The sequence below is a fragment of the Protopterus annectens genome, chromosome 7.part0 (genome assembly GCF_019279795.1).
Source record: "Protopterus annectens isolate FY-2018-M chromosome 7.part0, PAN1.0, whole genome shotgun sequence".
Taxonomy (NCBI): domain Eukaryota; kingdom Metazoa; phylum Chordata; order Ceratodontiformes; family Protopteridae; genus Protopterus; species Protopterus annectens.
In genome coordinates, this window is record NC_056739.1 from 1,005,486,104 (window position 1) to 1,005,506,500 (window position 20,397).

The 20,397-nt window shown below is 36.9% G+C and overlaps 1 protein-coding gene across 1 annotated transcript in view; it reads right to left on the reverse strand.

The window, feature by feature from the left end:
- Nucleotides 1-20,397, reverse strand: part of GRM7 (glutamate metabotropic receptor 7) — a 3,543,572-nt gene that overhangs the window by 305,656 nt on the left and 3,217,519 nt on the right. The window lies entirely within an intron of this gene.

The following is a 20,397-nucleotide window of genomic DNA, read 5'->3' on the forward strand; positions in this document are numbered from 1 at the left end:
GCCCATTATTGGTGTAAAGTCTAAAATCCCTATTCCCATTAGGAACAATAGTAGGTAAATTTAAATCAGTGTCAGCACTGAACAAAATTGAATCAGTGTCTAAAAAACAAGTTAATGATTGCCTGTCCTTTCATAGTCCTGTAGTTCCTGTTTGGATACTAAGTTAAAAAGATCAAAATTTGGCCCCTGATTTGTCTGAGATCGATCCTTTTGGTTTATAATCCTCTGTGAACAGCTCAGTAGTGGCTCTTCTAAATAAAATAAATCACAAGGCTGGCCAATAAGTTGCCTGGTCTGTTCGACAATAGGGTCAGGTGGAGAATAATCATTAACCCCAGCAGGGTTACGGTAAGCTTTACCATTCTAATAATCTAAATGTTCCCTTCCAAACGTGCTTTTCATTCTGAACATTGACTACATCACATGTTCTATCTACCTCCAAAAATATTTTTTATAATGCATCTTAAAATTAGGGAACAATAAGTCATTGGTTATAGCTTGGTCAAGTTCAGTAATCTCGTACATCAGCTGGTCAAGTGTCTGTTGATGATGTCTGACCAAAGCTTCCATTAGTTCACATCCCTGCTGGTCAGATAGTGAAATAAGCCTCTTGTGTGGAGTAAATTCTCAATAAGCCTGGTAGGATGCTTCCAGCTCAGTAGACCTTTGGGGACTTTCTTCATTTTATGGATTCTATAAAGTAACTGTTTTTCAGTGGCAACTTGCTAAACTTTGATATCTTGTTTTCCAAAGGGTCTAATAACGGTTTAAGAGCCCCATACTCCATGGGTTGCATTGCAAATAAATCCATTTTTTGTTAAACAACACATTGATGGTATTCTTGAAACTATGGTTGACCCTAGTCAAATGACACTGTTTTCTCACTGTAGACTCAGTAAAGGAACACCACAAATACAGAAGAAATGGAATATGCTGTCCCAAAGGAATTGTGTCATTAAGCTCTAAATTTTGATTCCCATATGCCAGTAATCTTTGGGTAGATACATATGAAGACTGGATTGATACTTGTGTAGTCAATCATTGAAGTTGTGTAAGCATACTCACATTTTGGGTCAAATGTCCAACCATTAATGCTGGGGATGCTGGTGTGTACCAACAACTGAAGGCATTGATGACATCATGGCCATAAAATACTTCAAAACGAAATGAAATCAGTGAAAGTGATAACTCAATTGATTCGCACCAGCAGAAGCCACCACCAAAGCACTACAGGGTACTTTGTGAAAATAATAAAGTTTACCAAACACATGTTCACAATGTAAGTACATTTTAGTTAGGAAATTGGTGGTGGTTAATAAAATTAATACTATTAAGACTAATTTTCATTGTTTCTGTAATTCAATTGGTCTAGTATATTAAGTCAAGTGTCAGTAATATCCTTGCTTTTATACTGGAGAAGCCAAAATGGGGTTTAAAGAATGTATATATGATCATATGTATGACATTAAACAAATAATTATAATAAAGCTTTGTAACATATTTAAATTCATCCTACGCATTATTTTCTTTTTTGGGTTAGACACAATTGAAAAAAATCCACATGGAGGTCCATGGAAAGATTTATTAGAATATAGGGAGATGCTTTGGCAGATAACATTGAATGCTTACAACCACCCAGGGCTAAACAAGTCTATGTCTTTAGCTAACAGGTTAAAATTTAAATCATATGATATTTAATTATTGGGTCTATTTTAGAATAACATTTTATATATATACTGTGGGGGTTGATTTGATGTGTACAATTGTTTACTGGACATGTTTTCTTATGAATTGAATAATTTAAGTTCTGATGAAGTCCCAAGTTTAGAGAGACAAAAGAGCTTAACTTTTTTTTATTAAACTTTTTTTACCAAGTTCCCTGAGCTGCTTTGGTGGCAGCTTCTGTTGGTGTGAATTTACAGCACACTTAGCATAGCCTGTCCTGTGTTAGGACATATTTTTCCGAAATCACATATAGAAAGGACAGTCAGATCACTGTGAAATTTTGTGAATGAAACTTTTTTTGTGTAAATACCTACATAAAAATGTCCCATTTAAAAAAATGGAAATGTGTAGACCATCATAGCCTACTTTTGGGCACACATGTTCAGACAGGATGACATGCAATAATCAAGATCAAGGAAGAGAATTTTTGCATCAGATATTTTGCGATATTTGACAAACAGAATGTGGGATTTTTCCAGGTCAAAAATGTAACAGTTCACAGGCAGCAACATTTGATGTATCTATAATGGCTGTTAATGCAAGGAGCATTAACATCATACTTTTGGTTGCTGTTGTTGTTGGAAAATTTGCTGTGTTCACACAAGATTGATGTTGTCATTGTTTGTGAAACATGGTTAAAGAACAATGACAGAAAACACTTCTAGTTAGGGAATACATGTTTTTACTGTAACAGACATTCTAACAAAAAATCAGGTGTAGGTGTTATGATAGGGATTAAAGATAGTTATGAAACCTTAAATTATTACATGTCCTATGATAACATAAATACTATAGATTGTATAACTGTGACACTAAACACAAGTCTGGAACATATAACAATTGTTGGAATGTATAGACCACCAAACTCAAGTGCTGATGACCTAGAGGAATTCTTACATTTCTTGCATGAAACACAGGAGGGAAGAATAATAGTGGCTGGGGAATTAAATTTACCAGAAACAAAATGGAATAATATTGATACAACATTAGTAAGGTCATTATTCACAATGTATGTTCAGGAACAACAATTGCTTCAGACTATATAAAAGCCTACCAGGGAACAGATCATACTACACATTGTTTGTGTTCCTAAAGAAATTACTTCACTTTATGTCAAATTTTACAGCCACTGATAGGCAGTGATCATGGAGTTGTAAAGATTAATTTGTTGTTAGATAATTTTGCCAAACTAAAATATAAACCAATGCACAGATGATTAATAGCACATCATATGGATGCAAAACAGTCACTATGTAAAAGTAATGGGAGTGATACGTTCAGTGCAAACTGCAGAAGGAATGTGAAAAGTTTTGAAAGAGAAATTGTTTGAATGCAAAAAAATTTAAAAAATGTTTAACATCATAATCTAGGCACACAACATAAGGAGGATATATTTCCATAAGCAGAATATACTCGATTAAAGTGAGAGACAAAAAATAAAAGAAATAAAAAAGAGGTTGAACTGCAACTTTGAAAACTGAAATAAACAATATGGACAGACAAATTAGTCAAACAAGATCAAGAAAAATTTGAAGAAAATTTACATAAAGCTATTGAGCATATTAGGAAAACATTTTACAGATACTTAAGACATGGAAAAAAGTGAAGACATGCAAATTTGTAAACTGTGTGTAGATTCTAAAATGTATTGTCGGATACAATAGATTATAGATATATTTAAAAAAAAAACTTATGCAATGCGGTTAGGCTGCACATAGGGGGTGATTCATTATTCTAGCTACACCCAGTTAACCTCAGATACTGAAATTAAATTATATTATATTGAAAAAGGACTATAAAAAATGGATCAAAGCAAAGCACAGGGGTGAGATGGAATTAGTAATAATGGCCTGAGAACACTTCAGCAAAAACTTGCACTACCATTATATCCATTACTTACTAATTCATATAAATATGGGGAGATTCCTCAAGAATGGAGGCATATACTTCTTAAACCTGGCTTTAAGGGAAAGGGGAGTAGGAGAAATCCAGATTCATAAAGATTGCTAAGTTTACTTCCATGTTGTGGAAAAATAATGGAGAATTTAATAGTAATATTGTTCAAGTTATTGTCAGGAATGAAAAGGATGGGACGTGAAACCATATGTCAGCATGCGCATGCTGAAAATAGATTTATTACCACCTGTAACATGATGTTGTATAACAATATAATAGCTGCAGTGGTGCAGTGGTAGCATTGCTGCCTCACAGCAAGAGGTTCCCTCGTTCGATTCTCGGGTGGAGTGCCTTCTGTGTGGAGTCTGCATGTCCTTCCCACGGTCGAGTGGCATTCAAAAGACATGCATAGAATGGGCTTGCCTTTGCTGAAGGTTGGGTGTCGAGCTGGCACCTCAGCACCCATAAAAAAAAAATCTACTGCCAATCATTAACTGACTGGAGTTCTGCTGTGGCGACCCCTAACCAGGAAAACCCAAAAGAAAAACAACAACAATGGCTATGAATGAAAAATTGTGCTGTGATATAATTTATATGGATTTAACTTCAACATTTGACTAGGTCATACACAAAAAACTGATCAATAGCTTAGGACAACTAGTTATTCATGAACTCTTGATAAGATGGATACCTGCATGGCTTACAAATAGGACATGACAAGTATCATACAGCAACTAGAAAGGTGAAATCCAATGTTACAGTCAGGGTGTCCCACACAGCTCTGTTATAGGTTCATATTTGCTTAGATTTTTTTATCTCTCAGATCTATCTTTTTCATCCAAAGACTGAATGCATATGACTTGAAATTGGGTAAACTGATTACATGTGTTACAGATAATGCAAGTCTGCAAAATAATGACTAAATTGACCATTTGGCAGAGGAGAATAATATCCTGCTAAACACATCAAAAACTATGCATATGAGATTTAGGATACATAAATTAAAAGGTGAATATTTAATACAGAACACAGTGATTGAAACTGCAGATTCATTTAAAGACCTGGGTATATGAGTAGATCCAGCATTGAGGTTTTCTGTTTATCTCAACCTATAGGTTAATGACAGTTCTAGAAATATAGGTTATATAAAAAAAGATTCATAAAGTCTAGCAATTCTGAAATGTTAAAGACATTTGTATTAGATGCTAACTTGATTATGAAATAATAATATGGAGACCTTATAAGAAAACAAGCACGAGTAAACTGGAAATAGTACAGCGAAAATATACTAAAGGCATCCATGGATGTGAACATTTAAGTTATTATGAGAGACTAAAATATCTGAACTTGTACAGCATCTCATATATCTAGATAGATAGATATACATGTAAGAGGAGGCCTTATTCAGGTATATATGGCATTTAGAGATAACCACCTCTGGGAATATTTGAGATTAACAAAAGTGGTAGAGAATCATCAGACAACCTATGTAGAAGATTTGATAGGCATGAGAAGTGTATTGATTTGTTCTGTCAGAAAGAACAGCTGATGCATGGAATAGAATACCAAATTATATTAAAACAATCACTAGTTTAGATATTTTTAAAAAGAACCCAGACACCTATTATGAGAACAACTGTTTTGGTATACTGGCAGAATAGAAGGGCATTACTGCCCATGCTTGAAATAATTGCATGTTCATATTTACATATGTATGCATTTATGTATGGATGTATAACTGCTGTTCATTACATAAACCTCTGACATGAAAACTGTCTTTTTCTTTTTTGGTAAATGATCAAAACTACACTGATCATTAAAGAATAACAAATGTTGTACTTTTGTGATCGATCAACTACAAATAAATAAATAAAATTTTTAAAAAAATTGTTTTCAGTCACAACTGTCTGAAGAGCTACATTGCAAGGTGAATGGCTTTTGGTAAGGTAATGTGTAGGGCTTAGTTTAGGGGCAGTAGCAGGGTTAGGGTTAGCTCATATGAATAAGGACGCTCTGTCAAAGATGAAGTGAATTCTGTTGATTACGAGTTAGATTTAATACAGATTCCTACAACTATATATATATATATATATATATATATATATATATATATATGTATGTATATATAGATAGATATACACAGACACACACACACATGGATCTCTACCAGATGATGTAGTTTTTAGTAACTTGAAATTCATATGATTGGAAACATATGATCGAGTTTACAAAAACTCGAACATCCAAACAAACAAAAAAGAAAACAAAAAAAAATCAAAAAAAAATCAAACTTTATTTACATCCCCCTCGCACTCCGCACACCCCTTGTCAATTAAATATAAGAACTCTGAGATCACAGTACAATGAGGAAAAGGATAATTTTACCATTCACCACTGTACCAAGATTCCATTGAAAACCTTTGAGTTTTCAGAAACTCGATCATATGGTCTCAACCATATAAATTTTGAGTTTCTGAAAACTCAATCATCTAAGATAGATATATATATATATATATATATATATATATATATATATATATATATATGAAAGAGAGAGAGAGAGAGAGAGATACACACAGCCATACACATGCACGCATACACAAATATATATAGGGTGTGTACATTTATAAACTGAGTAAATAAAGCTAACCATTCAGATTGATAAATATCTGTGCATACTCTCCATTCTATGCAAAGCAGATAGCTAGTAGAGGCCACCTAGACATATTCTGTCACAAATCTTTACTCACTCATAGTTTACAGAATCTAACAAACAGTCAATAAACTGAAAATGCTATAGAAGGGAAAGCTATGAAACATAAATACTCAGAAAAAAAAGTAAATAGGAAAAAAATACCAAACAGTAGACACTCCTAACTAAAGTGCATTACTAAATATGCATGAAAAATAATAACAAATATGCATGAATATGCATGAAAAATAATAAATCAAGAGTGTAATGCAAATTAGAAACACTTTACAAACACAATCTCTAAAAAGTCAAATTTTGGTACATCATCAGTTTAGGAACAGTAAAACAGTAACGGGCAACACATTAGGGACATGGTGGTGCAGTGGTTAGTTTTGTCACCTCACAGCAAGAGGTTCTCTGGTTCGATTCTCAGCTGGAGTGCCTTCGATGTGGAGTCTGCATGTCCTCCCTGTGATCAAGTGATATATAAAGACATGCAGGTAGGTGTGTGTGTGTGAATGGGTGTGCCTTCTTTGAAGGTTGGGTGTTGGGCTGGCACCTTGGCTCTGTAAAAATCCACTACCAATCATTAATGGACCGGTGTTCTATTGTGGTGACCCCTAACTGGGAAAAACTGATAGACATTAATTTTCTCAGTTCAGGAACAGTAAAATATATCAAAATGCTGAAATAATGTGTAAACATAAAAGCATAAACCTCAGAAATAGGAAATGAATCAGCACTTTGAGAGAGCTGAAGTGAATAATTTGGGGAAAAATGTCTGTAGTAACAGCCACTGTTAACTGTGTTAAACACACACACACACACACACACACACACACACACACACACACACACACACACACACACACTCACCAAAATACTCTAATAGGATTTGCTTGATCTAGGTGGTATATCTAAAGATGCAAATGACAAAAGTAAAACACTGCATCTTTTAAGAAAATAATGGGGGATGAGCACTACTAACATATCTATTTCTGTGTGTGTGTGTGTGTGTGTGTGTGTGTGTGTGTGTATGTATATATGTATATATATATATATATATATATATATATATATATATATGGTTTACAATCAAAATATTGAAAATCAGTTTAACGTCTGGCTCCTGTTCAAACATGGTAGGAGCCATGGTCAGTATGTCGACAGTCAAGTGAATGGCAGTTAAGAAGATCAACAGTGCAGACAAATGCAGCATGTTTGTAAACAGCAACTGTCAACATTAACATTGAAAATGGACTGTCGATGATATGGGTTGATCATCTAACCTCATTAATATTCATGAGGCAATGAAATGCATCGAGGATATTAACATTTGCGGTTGTGAATTCCATGATTTTGATAGTAAACCTTTATACACATCTATATCTATACATACCTCTCTCTCTCTTTCTCTCTGTATATATATATATATATAAACTATATATATATATATATATATATATATATATATATAGATATATACATATATATATATATATATATAGATATATATATATATATATATATATATATAGATAGATATAGATAGATAGCTAGATCGATACAGATATAGACCCTTTTACATTTATGGTATAATAGGTCTATCATCAGCTAAAGCAATTTCAAAATAATAGGTAGAGATAGTGTCACGTGCCCATAAGAATATTCATCAATGGACAACTGCAAGAAGTGTAAAAAGACATATATGTAAGCGGCAATATGTCTTTTTTGACGTCTTGGAGTTGTCAACTGATTATTCTTATGGGTATTTTTGTGATTGCATTATATAGAAAGCAGTACACATGTTGGTGCTAATGTTATGTTAGTCTCTTCTGGTCTCATTCATCTGCCAGATTTCATTTGAAGTGTTATGTAGTAGTCATACCTGTTTATATACTGCACTGTGAAATAGCACACTACATGTAGACAGAAGGGTCCCGTTAACCAAAGATTAGACTCTCAGTGTAATGAGACTGTCTATGAACCTTAGTTGATTATCAAATACTTCTTAAGTTAGCCTAAATTGTGCACTGAATTTGATTCAAAATGCATTAAACAAAGAAATTCAAATGGCTATCCTGAAAATTTCAAATCAATATTCCTTAAAGGATTGGCATAAAGGTTAATGTCTTTACCTCACAGGGTTTGATTCTGATCTTTGCTTATTAGCTAGGCTTATAATAGTCTGCAAGAGTGACATCTCAGTATTTTCCTAGAGACCTAGTTTAAAAAAGTTATATCTCAATTCATATAACACATATTTTGAGTAAACAATGCAGATAACCCCCTGCCTTTATCTATCTCCCTCTCTCTCCACGAAGCTTTTCCTTTTCACATCTTTTCTCCACTTTTCATGACTGAGCTAAGCACTCCTGGAAGCAGGTGTGCAATTCCCTGAATGACCTGCTCCTGAGTAACCTGCTCCCTATTTCTGTTGTAAATAGACCCCACTGTAGAGCCACTATCAACACAAGGCAACCCTTTTGTACTATTCTTTTATGCAATCGATGAATTTTACAAGGTATTGGACTGTGAATCAACCAAGTCCCTGCTAGATTGCATTTTTATTTGTGTACTGGGATGATCCGATTGGGTAGACAAGTTGTCACGTTTCAGCAGAGGCCTGGAGAGAAAACCTCCATAATAAAACAAGCAAATGGTAAAACAATGCTTAATACATTTTAGACAATAAGCAAAAATACATTTTAGGTTAATAAAAGTTAGTCACAACTGGATAATGTTTATTTCTTTTTCATTGGATATAGAAATAGTACACATCAGAATAAATACAGCATACACTGCTACATTTCAAGACAAAAAAATGAGATTAGATTATTCATGATTGAGATATAATGCAATTTGTTAAAAAGCTTCTTCTCAGAAGCTTTATGGCAGAAGATTTTTGGAAACTGTGAGGTTGACAAAAGGTGTAGGAGGTTCTTTGAAGTACGAAGAGCAGTAGGCCATATTGTGGCTATAAAAGGAGGAATATAAGAGCCATTTATCTAAAAGAAGTATACGTATGAGTAAGTACTATAAAGTGCAATGAACCAATGTGGCACTGCTTGTATAAATGCTTTTAATCTAAAGCTTCTGCATAATCATCTCAGGACGATGTGTCACACTGTGATACTGTCAATGCATATAGCCATAGCAAAAAGTGAATTCCCTAGTATAAAGAAAGACTTTACAGATCAAATTCAAATTTATTAAAATAGTTTAAAAAGCTAAGCATTATTACGATATTTATAAAAATAAATACCAAGCATAAAAAGCAATAGATGAGATCTGTAGATATAAAAATCACTAAAAAAATAAATAAAAATAACAATATCCAAGTGCCCTAGACTTGCTCTTGCATAATCTATCAACCATAGAGATGGAATGCAACAATCTCAGAGTGTTTTACAAAACCAGGGGCTTTATTTTAGGCAGGAAGCACCCAAGAAGTAAGAATAAACAAGCCAACATTAGAATGTTAATTGCAAAAGTTTCATTATATTCATGATTTCAGACTGACTTTACAAAGTGTCTTGTGGTCTTAACGTCATGAAGTTCATTGCACTTTAAAAATATGGTTTCAAAACACGATCTCACAGGCATTGTATATAGTTGATTGCTATTACAAAACTGCAGAGTACTTGTGCAATTGTTTTTTGCAGAAAAGACTTGCAAACTGCATATTCAAAATGTGGGTTTATAATGGTTAAAAAAACAGATAAAGTTATCTGTTAAATGCCTCTTATGAAACAATAGAAGTAATACTTTCCATCATATTATTAGTGGCAAGAATTAGTGGAAGTAGATGTGTCTGCCTATGACAGATGTCTGAAGGGGTCTGAAAAATGGTGGCGTATAAAATGTTTTCTTTTTTCAGGAGTAAATAATCCAAAGCAAGCCTCAAATTTATGAGTCAGGCTAAGTGCATGATTGGTGTAAGCAGGCACCATACTGACATGTAAATAAATTTCAATGACAGACAAAAGTGGAAAGGTTACCTAGGAATGATGAATGTTTTCTTGTTTGTTAATGTTTGTTTGATTTTAAAGAATGATATTCTTATGTTTAAAAAGAAAAAAAAAAACAATGTTGAAACATTCTTTAACACAGGCAATAACTATGGGAAAAGTCAGTGATAAGAGACACACTGCAAATAAGAAATTTGCATTACTTAAGCTGAACATGTGAACAACATGAACTCACTCTGATACTGCCAGCTGAAACAAATTTTACAACTTTGGAAATAAAATGTATTTCCCTTGCAATAGAAATTTTTGACCCAAACTGAAAGGTAGTAGGATAGAAACTGTGACATTCTCAATTAGGCCAAAGAAAATACCTTCATTAGAAATCAGTGTTTTAATGATATCATATGTACAGACAGGCCTTGCAACCATGAATTAGTGCACATCTGTGAACGTCAGTCATGTCCTTTCAGCATACCACTGGCTTTTCAAAATTTAATTCAGCCATCTTCAAGGTGGCCTCATTCATTATAATTTGTCCACAACCATTCCTGTGTTACATCATAGTCTTAACAACTGTGCCAACTACACAGGCTGGGTTGCTGTCTCTGTTGTCAAGCATCCAAAATCATTGCACCTTATTAAATTGAGTTTAGAAAAGTATATCCATAGACAGAGATAACTGATATAAAGTAAATAAATACATACATCTGCCAAGTACCCTACAGACAAACTGTCCTTTTGTAGGCTTATAAAGAAATTGGCAGAACAGGACAGATTACACACTGGAGAGTCCTGATGGAGAGATGAAAAGTCATCAAGCAAAGGATCAAAGTAGTGCTGAAATTAAATTCATCCTCATGTCTTGGTGAGTACCTTTGTGAGGTGGACCCTGTTTTTCACAAAATCTCACCAAGGCGATACTGATATATAGACTGTATTTATATAGTATATATCATGGACAGAAGAAAATCAAAAATGAAAAAAGATAACTGGGGGCACAAGACCCAGGATAAAAAGTGTCCAAACCTGGTAGGCACACTGGTGCCAGGACTGGAAAAAATGACAGAGTAGAATCCTCAAAATGCGGAAATATTCTTACAATGGGGCCAGGCCAGGCTCAGGAGGAGGATAGCCCCCCTGTTGTAGAAAGAATCAGCAGTCCAGAAAAAGGATAAAAATTGATTGGCCAAAAAAGAGCCATAAAGATGATACAGTGGACTATTGAGGATAAGAAAGAAATTATGTATTGTTATTATTATGCAAGAAGCCCAACATTTCTGGATACAAGATATACAAAACAATTAAGAGAGAAATTAGAGGAAAGAAAAAATACTTTTGCAGGAAAAACTGTTAGAAGCTTCAGATAAAAATTTGCGTTCATTAATACAACAGATTTTTGAAAAATAGTATATAGATCAAGAAATTTTGAACTCTTTGGAAAAAGAAGCCTTTGAGGAAGTGGAAAAATATAAACAACAAAGAAAAATAAGCCTTTGAGGAAGTGGAAAAATATAAACAACAAAACTTGGAGATATTTGAAAAAGCTAAAAAAGAGATATGGACATGGGAAAGAAAGAGAGGTTTGATATGGTGCAATATTTATGCAAAGGAGAAAGCTAAGTTAACTAATATAGAGAAGGCAGTCGCAAAAGTATTCGAAGAGAAATACTGGCAAAGGCATCCAGATATGGAAAATTTCACAATAAAAAGATTAATAACACAAAAACATAATGTAGAAAAGATGATTAGTAAAGTAAAGGTTAAAGAAATAGAAGCTGAAGTTATGGAGTGCCTGCAAAGTGAAGAATTTAATGTAGAAGGTCTAAGACTACATCACAGTATGCTGGAGTATGTCCCCAGAATAAGGAAAAGCAAAAAGACCAGGAGACATGTGAAGAAGAAATATGGACAGGGGAAAGGAAAAGAGAATTAATATGGTGTAATATTTATGCAAAGGAGAAAACAAAACTAATTAATACAAAAAGTGCAACACCAAAGATATTTGAAGAAAAATATAGGCAAAGGAATCCAGACATGGAAAACTTTACAATACAAAAAAATAAGAAGACTAAGAGGAACAGTAGAAAAAGAGATAAGTAATGGAGAAGTCAAAGAAATAGAAATTGAAGTAATGGAACAGATGCAAAGAGAAGGATTCAGTGTAGAAAATCAAATACAGAAGGCACAACAACAGGATAGAGCAATGGATATCCAAATTAAGGGGAAACCAGTGGAACAGGAAGTAACTGGTCAGGTGCCATATCAAGATATTTTGTAGCTTTCCACAAGAAACCAGTATAAATATTCACTTGAAGCTAGACAGCAAGGAAAGAAACAGGAAACTGTGGAAACTCTGATGCAGTCCATGTTAAGGAGAGATAGGCCAGTGAGTTCCCATATGACAGAGCAACAGAAGACACAGGATGAAATTGAAGAGAATGTGCCACAGGAAGATGGTATAGAACTTTCTATAGAATGCCCACAGGAAATGGAAAACTAGAGATGTACCCTCAGTATGGAAGAAAAGGAGTTAAGAGACGAGTTGCTTGATTTAATAGACAAATATATATATATCTATATATCTATATATATATATATATATATATCTATATCTATATATATATATCTATATATATATATATATATATATATATATATATATATATATATATATATATATATATCAAGATCAATGAGAGAAATAGACTGCGGAAGGTTAATAAAACCCCAAAAGTCAGAAGCTTGATAAAACAAATGAGCACAGTAATTACTACTGTCCATAAAGACCCATGCGATATAACAGAAGTAAACAGAATATATTATTGTGCTGCTAAATTAATAACTGATAAAGTTCTACCACAGGAATATAGGGTAGCGAGGGAAAAGAGGGGGCAACAGCGAATACCATCATGGAGATATTGAATAGAGAAAACTATAAAGCAGCTAAGACAAGAAGTATCATTGTTAGAAGATTATAGAAGAGGGAACAATTCAATGAAAATATTAAGAAAGATAGATATGATAAAAGCAATGTGCAGTATTAGAACAGACCAGGATCTATTATGCACTATTGGAGATAACAAACTAAAAATTACAAAACAGGTGGAAAGACTTAGAAGATACGAAGATAAATATAAGAGAAAAACACAAAAATAAACAAATTATTGATGACCCAAAAAAAGTTTTATAGAGAACTGGGAAATAAGGTAAAAGGAATAGATAGACCGCCAAAAAAAAAAGAGGAAGTCGATACATTTTGGAGAAGTATCTATGAAGATCCTGTGGAACATAAAAAGATACTAAATGGATAGAAGAAGTAAAAGAGAGAATAAGAAGTTTAAAGGTACAGGATATGAAATGGGATGAAATAAAAACTAAAAAAAATAAAAGTTGAGAAAAGAATATAACTTGAAAACCCCAGGCCCAGATGCAGTACCTAACTTTTGGCTTAAAGTGTTAACTTCTTTGCACAATGATTTAGCCATGAGAAAGAACTATTTATATACACACCCCGAACAGACACCAACCTGGTTAACAACAAGAAAAACAATGCTCTTACTTAAGAGTGAACCTGCAAGCTACCTTAAAAATTATTAGGGTATTATAAACTGATTTACTCTTTATGATACTGCCTCTCCTCCTGGCTGCTGTGTACCCCTTGCCCAGTGGGTCTGCTTCTTCTCATTCTTGTAACCTTCTACCCTGCTGTAAGACTTGTGTATCGATCTGCCTGCCCTTCAAGGACTCCCAATATTAAAGTCAACCATCTCAACTATATCCTAAAGGAAGTTGCTGTCCTATACTCAAACTCTCCTCCATCCAAAGAATCTGAGAAAGTATGTTTGACCTCGCATCTACGCTGTGAAGTTGAATTGTTATTTTTTATTAAGACTATATAAAACATATCGTTTAGATTAATATTTTTGTACTAAATCTCCCACCTGAGCCTAGTACCCAGCAGCCATAGCCCCTATCTAGCCTTTAGGAATTTTGCTCCTTCCTTAATTCGGATCTACCAGCTGTGCCCTATGTTTTCTGCTTTACCTTAATAGCTTAATTATAATTCTTCTATGTGTCCACTAGGTGGCTCCCTTAACTAGGCTTTTATAGGCTTCCAAATACTGTGTCTTTCAGCTTTTCCCAGTTTGGGGTCACCACAGCAGAACTCCGGTCCGCTAATGTTTGGCAGTAGATTTTTATGTGCCGAGTTGCCGGAAGTGACGCACAACCTTCAACGAAGGTACGCCCATTCACGCATGTCTCCACACAGAAGACACTCTAGCTGAGAATCGAACAGGACAACTTCTAACTGTGAGATGACAACGCTACCGCAGCGCCACCACCTTTATTTCTTTTGGAATATTACTTGACCACCCTGTAATCCTTTTCATTTTTCCTGTTTTTGCATCTGTAAGCTATCAGGACCCCTTTTCCTTTCCTTAATTTCCTTACTGCAGTCCTTTATCCTTGTTACTGAATACTTTTACTAGCACTCCCCTCTTACCTGGAACTACTAAGAATCTAGCAGTACACTGAATGGTTCTCTGATTGTTTCTGTGAGCTCTTCTTTCACTTGCTTCCTGTACATTCCTCTATAACTTTGATTTCTTGTTTCCCTGAAACTAACCTCCCTCTTGCCTGTTTTTCTTCCTTATTGTCACTCCTGCTTTTACTATGGTCTCCTTCTCATGCTAGCACGCTCACTTGGAGATTGCCCCACCCTAGTTTCCCAGTATTGACCTGCCCTATTTCCCCACCTATCTACCTTAGATCCTGACCTAAAAGGCATAAAATTAGGTTGTCCAGTGTGGCACCATTCTTTATTATACTGCGTCTCCTCCTGGCTGCTGTGTACCCCTTGCCCAGTGGGTCTGCTTCTTCTCATTGTAAGTAATTGTATCAATATATTTTGATGACCTTTCCTGTGTTGTTAACTCCAGAAGTGAATCTCGCATAGTATTTGTTAAGAGAGCTAGTCGTTACCTATCCCTGCCCCTAACTGGTCTGTTTCTAATACTGTAACTGTTCTTATCTGTGGGTTTTTTTGGTCGGTTAAGTATAAAGTAGTATTTTAGTGTTTGGACTAACACCTGCTTAGAGCGCTACTATTTTGCCATCCCTGCTCCAGCGGTTTATGCTTTATTCGCTGTAATTGTTGAGCTCTGCTAGCTCTATTTAGTTGCTCACATGTTTTGTTACCCTACATAATGTAAGGATATATATATTAGTAGAGCGCTAAATGTTTTCCGCTTGTAGACTCCATATCCTACATTAAAGTGGCTATAAACTCACTATCTGCTTATTTCTGCATCAGAATTACCATCTGCCTGTAACTATAACCGCGGGATAGGAACAGTGTAAGTCTTAAGCATGATCATTTGTTTCAGAGACATGTTGATCTTACGAATAGCGTGTCTACAGGATCAAGCAATGTGTTTGTTTAGATTAATTACCTTGCACGTCTTACTGATCTCCTGGTATGAACCTCCATTATACTTTGAGTTAAGCATGCAGGTATTCCTTTGGAAGCACTGCTTCTCTACTGGAGACCCGCAAATGGTTTGTATAAATGCCATACACCTTACCTCAAGCACGATGTGGTATTAGGAGTGCTATTTAGCTGAAAATCAGCTGCACGTTCGAGTTAGTCATTATTGCCAAATTATGCCATTATTGGTATTTTCTGCTGTTTATCATTTTTAATTTTTTAAGTTAAGCAATATCAGAGGAGCACATTTTCCTGGGCTCACTGTTTGAGGAGTGTTTTTGAAATCGACATTACTACTCGTAAAGGCTGCTACAAGTACTGTAAAATGCTGGCTAATCTATCTAACCTTTTTCTTAGCCACTTTACCCTTACTTGTACGAGAATAGTTGTGCAAATTACCCTGCTTAGCTAGAGGCTGTGTACTCTTCCTACTTCCTGCTGATCGAAGTAGTAACCTACTTGCATAAGTGTGGAGGTTCTCCTCCCAAATAGAGGCACTCCCACCAAACTAATACCCTTTTTTCACAAATTATTATATTAACTTACTATCCCCTGTTTTACTTGAACTGTTGTCTGCAATGGTTCACTTGTGCTAACTGTACTTCCTGTCTCGGGCAAATGATATTTTGTCTCATATCTAAAGCCTAAAAGTAAAAGTATTCCTGTGATGTTTACTAGTTGTTTAACCTACCGTACTTAAAACCACTAGGCCCATGTGGCTTTCTACTTGTTATACTTATGATCTAGTGATAGGTTACATTTTTGATATTGATTAATGCTTATAATCAAAACATTATTAGTGTATGCAGAAACTATGTGTTGCAATTCACCCACCATGGCTTCCAATTGTTTTGTATTTAAAAGCTACCTTGTGTTCTGTCTTTTTTAGAGTACAAATCCACTGTGTAATTGTGGGTTTTTTAGTAGGAGTGCATGTGTAAGGTGGTTTTATTAATGTTACATTTTGTCTCTGCCTAAACTGCTTTATGCCTAATGTTATAATTAATACTGTCCTTTTATGTTAATCTGCTTCTTTCTTTCTCTACTCCCTAACCTACCTAGCTTGTAGCTGCCTACCCTGCTGTAAGACGTGTATCGACCTGACTACCCTTCAAGGACTCCCAATATCAAAGTCAACCATCTCAACTATATCCTAAAGGAAGTTGCTGTCCTATATTCAAACTCTCCTCCATCCAAAGAATCTGAGAAAGTATGTTTGACCTTGCATCTAAGCTGTGAAGTTGAATTGTTACTTTATATTAAGAATTTATAAAACATATCATTTAGATTAATATTTTTGTACTAAATCTCCCACCTGAGCCTAGTACCCAGCAGCCATACCCCCCATCTAGCCTTTAGGAATTTTGCTCCTTCCTTAATTCGGATCTTCCACCTGTGCCATCTGTTTTCTGCTTTACCCTAATAGCTTAATTGTAATTATTCTATTTGTCCACTAGGTGGCTCCCTTAACTAGGCTTTTATAGGCTTCCAAATACTATTTACCTTTATTACTTTTGGAATATTACTTGACCACTCTGTAATCCTTTTTATTTTTTCTGTATTTGCATCTGTAAGCTATCAGGATCCCTTTTCCTTTCCTTAATTTCCTTATTGCAGTCCTTTATTCTTGTTACTGAATACTTTTACTAGCACTTCCCTCTTACCTGGAACTACTAAGAATCTAGCAGTACTCTGAATGGTTGTCTGATTGTTTCTGTGAGCTCTTCTTTCACTTGCTCAAACCCACTCCGTTGGCCCTGTGGGCTCACTTCGCCCCCCACTCTACCCCCATATCCCAACCACCCCCAGTGCACATAGCTTCATACTTCTTAAGCCACACCTCCATTCAAGATCAGCCAATTAGCCCACTCCATCTCATTAAAAATGTCCTCATTTCCTCCTTATCACATGTTGCCACCCATTACATAATCTTCCTCTTAACAACTCCACCCTTTAACCTCCTCTCTATTAACACATATCTACTACCTTCTAGCATCCAATTTCTCCCAGCCATGGTCATCATAGTCAGGCTAGGACTCTCCAACATGCTCCTCTTTCTCTTAATCCTTACCCCTCTAGTCATATCATATTTCCTTACTTGCTAAGAATATCTAAGCTGTACTAGATTTCATCACCCCTTAAAACAAACAATGTTAAGTTGTCAATCTCGCCTTCATTCTTGCTTGATGGGTTCGGAGCCGATCCCTCGGCTCCGACTCGGCACTTGCTAAGCTCGAGAGTCACTTTTACCAGCTCGAGGCAGCCCTATATCCCATGATGCAAGGCGGTAAGTACCCAGATCTCGTTTGCCGCTTCGCTTATGAGGTCCTCCTTTTACCAGCTCCTGGTAAGTGATTCACTTTATTGATATTAAAGCCCCTTTTTGTTAAAAAAACCCTTTATTGTTAGTTATAAGTTAATTATTTAGATTTCCTGACAGAAAATCCCTGTCTCTTTTAATATTTTTTAGTCAAACTTTACCCATCCCATCCCTCCTGTTAGGGTGTGTGTGTATTTGTTTTAGGAATACCTTTTGGTATTTTCTTTAATTTAAATTTTGACTGGTGTGTGTGTGTGTTTTGTGAAGCACCATGTCAAAGGAGAGGGTCTCAGGTTTTAAGAAGTGTGACTCGTGCTGTCAGAAGATGTCTCTGACAGACGGTCACACTTCTTGCCTGTATTGCCTGGGGCCTCTTCACCTGCAGGACTCCTGTGCTATTTGTCATTCCTTCAGCCAGAGAGTCCTGCAGGAAAGACATAACAAGCTGATACTTAGGGGCCTTCTTAAGCCGGAGGGCTCTCCGGCTAAGTCGGCTCCATCAAAATCAGCTAAATCTTCCAAGGCCCAGGCTTCTGTGTCTAAGCCTGCGGCCTCGGCTCCGACTCGTTCCGATTCTGGCTTAACAAAGCCTTCGGCACCGATGGCTATCGGTCCCGATTCTGCATCGACCACTTCGGTGTCGGCTCCGATCGGTTCCGACCCCCATGTGGCACAGGCATCGGTGTCGGCTCCGATCGGCTCCGACACCGTTACTTTGGTGGCTGTATCGGCTCCGGCTGGAGCCGATACATCGAGCTTCCTGTCGGCTCCGAAGTCGGCTCCGACAGGATCTACTGTATCCGTTCCGATAGCTCATTCCAGGAAGAGGTCGAGGTCTCCTTCCTTGGAGCCGATACTTCGGCTCGGCTTCACCTCTTCTTTCGAATGGAGCCATCGGAGCCGATCTTCAAGGTCATCCAGACTGTCAGATCATGACCTAGAGAGTGGTCAGTAGATTACTTAAGTCACAGGTACTGGCCCAAATGTTACATAGTCCGTCTCAACAGGCGACTGTTGGTCCACACCCGTTACAGTTCCTCCTTCAACTCTACCCCAGAGCTTGGAGTTGGAGTCTTCGGAATGGTTACTGCTACGGCTGGAGGGCGGATACCCCTTCTGTTCCTTCAGCCTCTACTCTTATCTCCGCTTTGAGACCTTCCTTAGAGGGATTCGGTGGTCGGGCTTCCATGGTCTCCTCCGAGGGGGTGAGTGGCATCGGACCCTTGTCCGAACCCGCTCTTCCCCTTGGAGCCTCGGCCTTGGTGAGCTCGGCTCCGACATCTGCCTCGGAGACTTCCCTTCGGTGGTCCCTGGAGTTCCTAGCTCTTCAGAACGGGTTCTCTCGGACCTGCCTGGGAGGGGAGCATTCGAGGTGATGAAGAGTGTGCTGGCCACTGGTATCAGTCAGCAGTCTGTTCCCGTAGCTCCTCCCTCTATAGTACCTGTTGACATCTCTGCCACTTCTCTTGCTACAGGACCCAGAGATCCTCCGCCTCAGGTTTCCCCATTGGGAATTTCCCCTTCTTCCGAGGATTCTCCTGATGTTTCGGGAGATCCTCCTAGGAAGAGGACTTGTAAGAGGAAGCATGTAGACTCCCGAGTCTGTCACTTGGATACTGACTTTGATGAGTCAGAGGGATCCCTAGATCCCCTCTGAGGATGTCTCCTTCTCAGACATCCTAGAACTCCTTAAACAGAGGGAAACTGGCCCACCAACAATCCCTCTGAGGATGAGTCAGTATACCTAGAGGCGTTTGGATCTCGGACCTCCACCTCCTGGGTGTCTCCGCCTTCGACCCCTTATGCAGGTTATTGCACGAAAGGCGTGGGCAGCTCCTGACTCTGTAGAGCCAGTCCCTAGGAGGCCTTCAAAATTTATCACTGCCCCGTGTGACAAGCAATTCCTCACTAAGGGTGTCCCCGCTGATGCCATGGTGGTGGCTGCGGCCACCAAAAAGGAACTTGCAGATCCTTCCGTGCCCGTCCATCCTCCTAATAAGGACTCTAGGACCATGGATAGGTACTGTAAGCGGATGTTTTCCTCAGCGACCTTTGCTATGCGTTCGCTGAATTACCTATGTCACTTCACCAGACTCCAGAGGGATATCCTTAAGGAGCTGGGTGAAGTAGTTCAGGATCCTACAGCTGCAGGGGCTCAAGAAAAAATTGCTTCACAGCTAGGAACCCTCAATTCCATTGCAAACTCCTCCATGCGGCTAATATCTTATGCTGCGGATGGAGCGAGTAGAGCCGCAGGTACAGGTGTGGCTCTTAGACGCCAAGCCTGGATGCGGCTATGTGATTT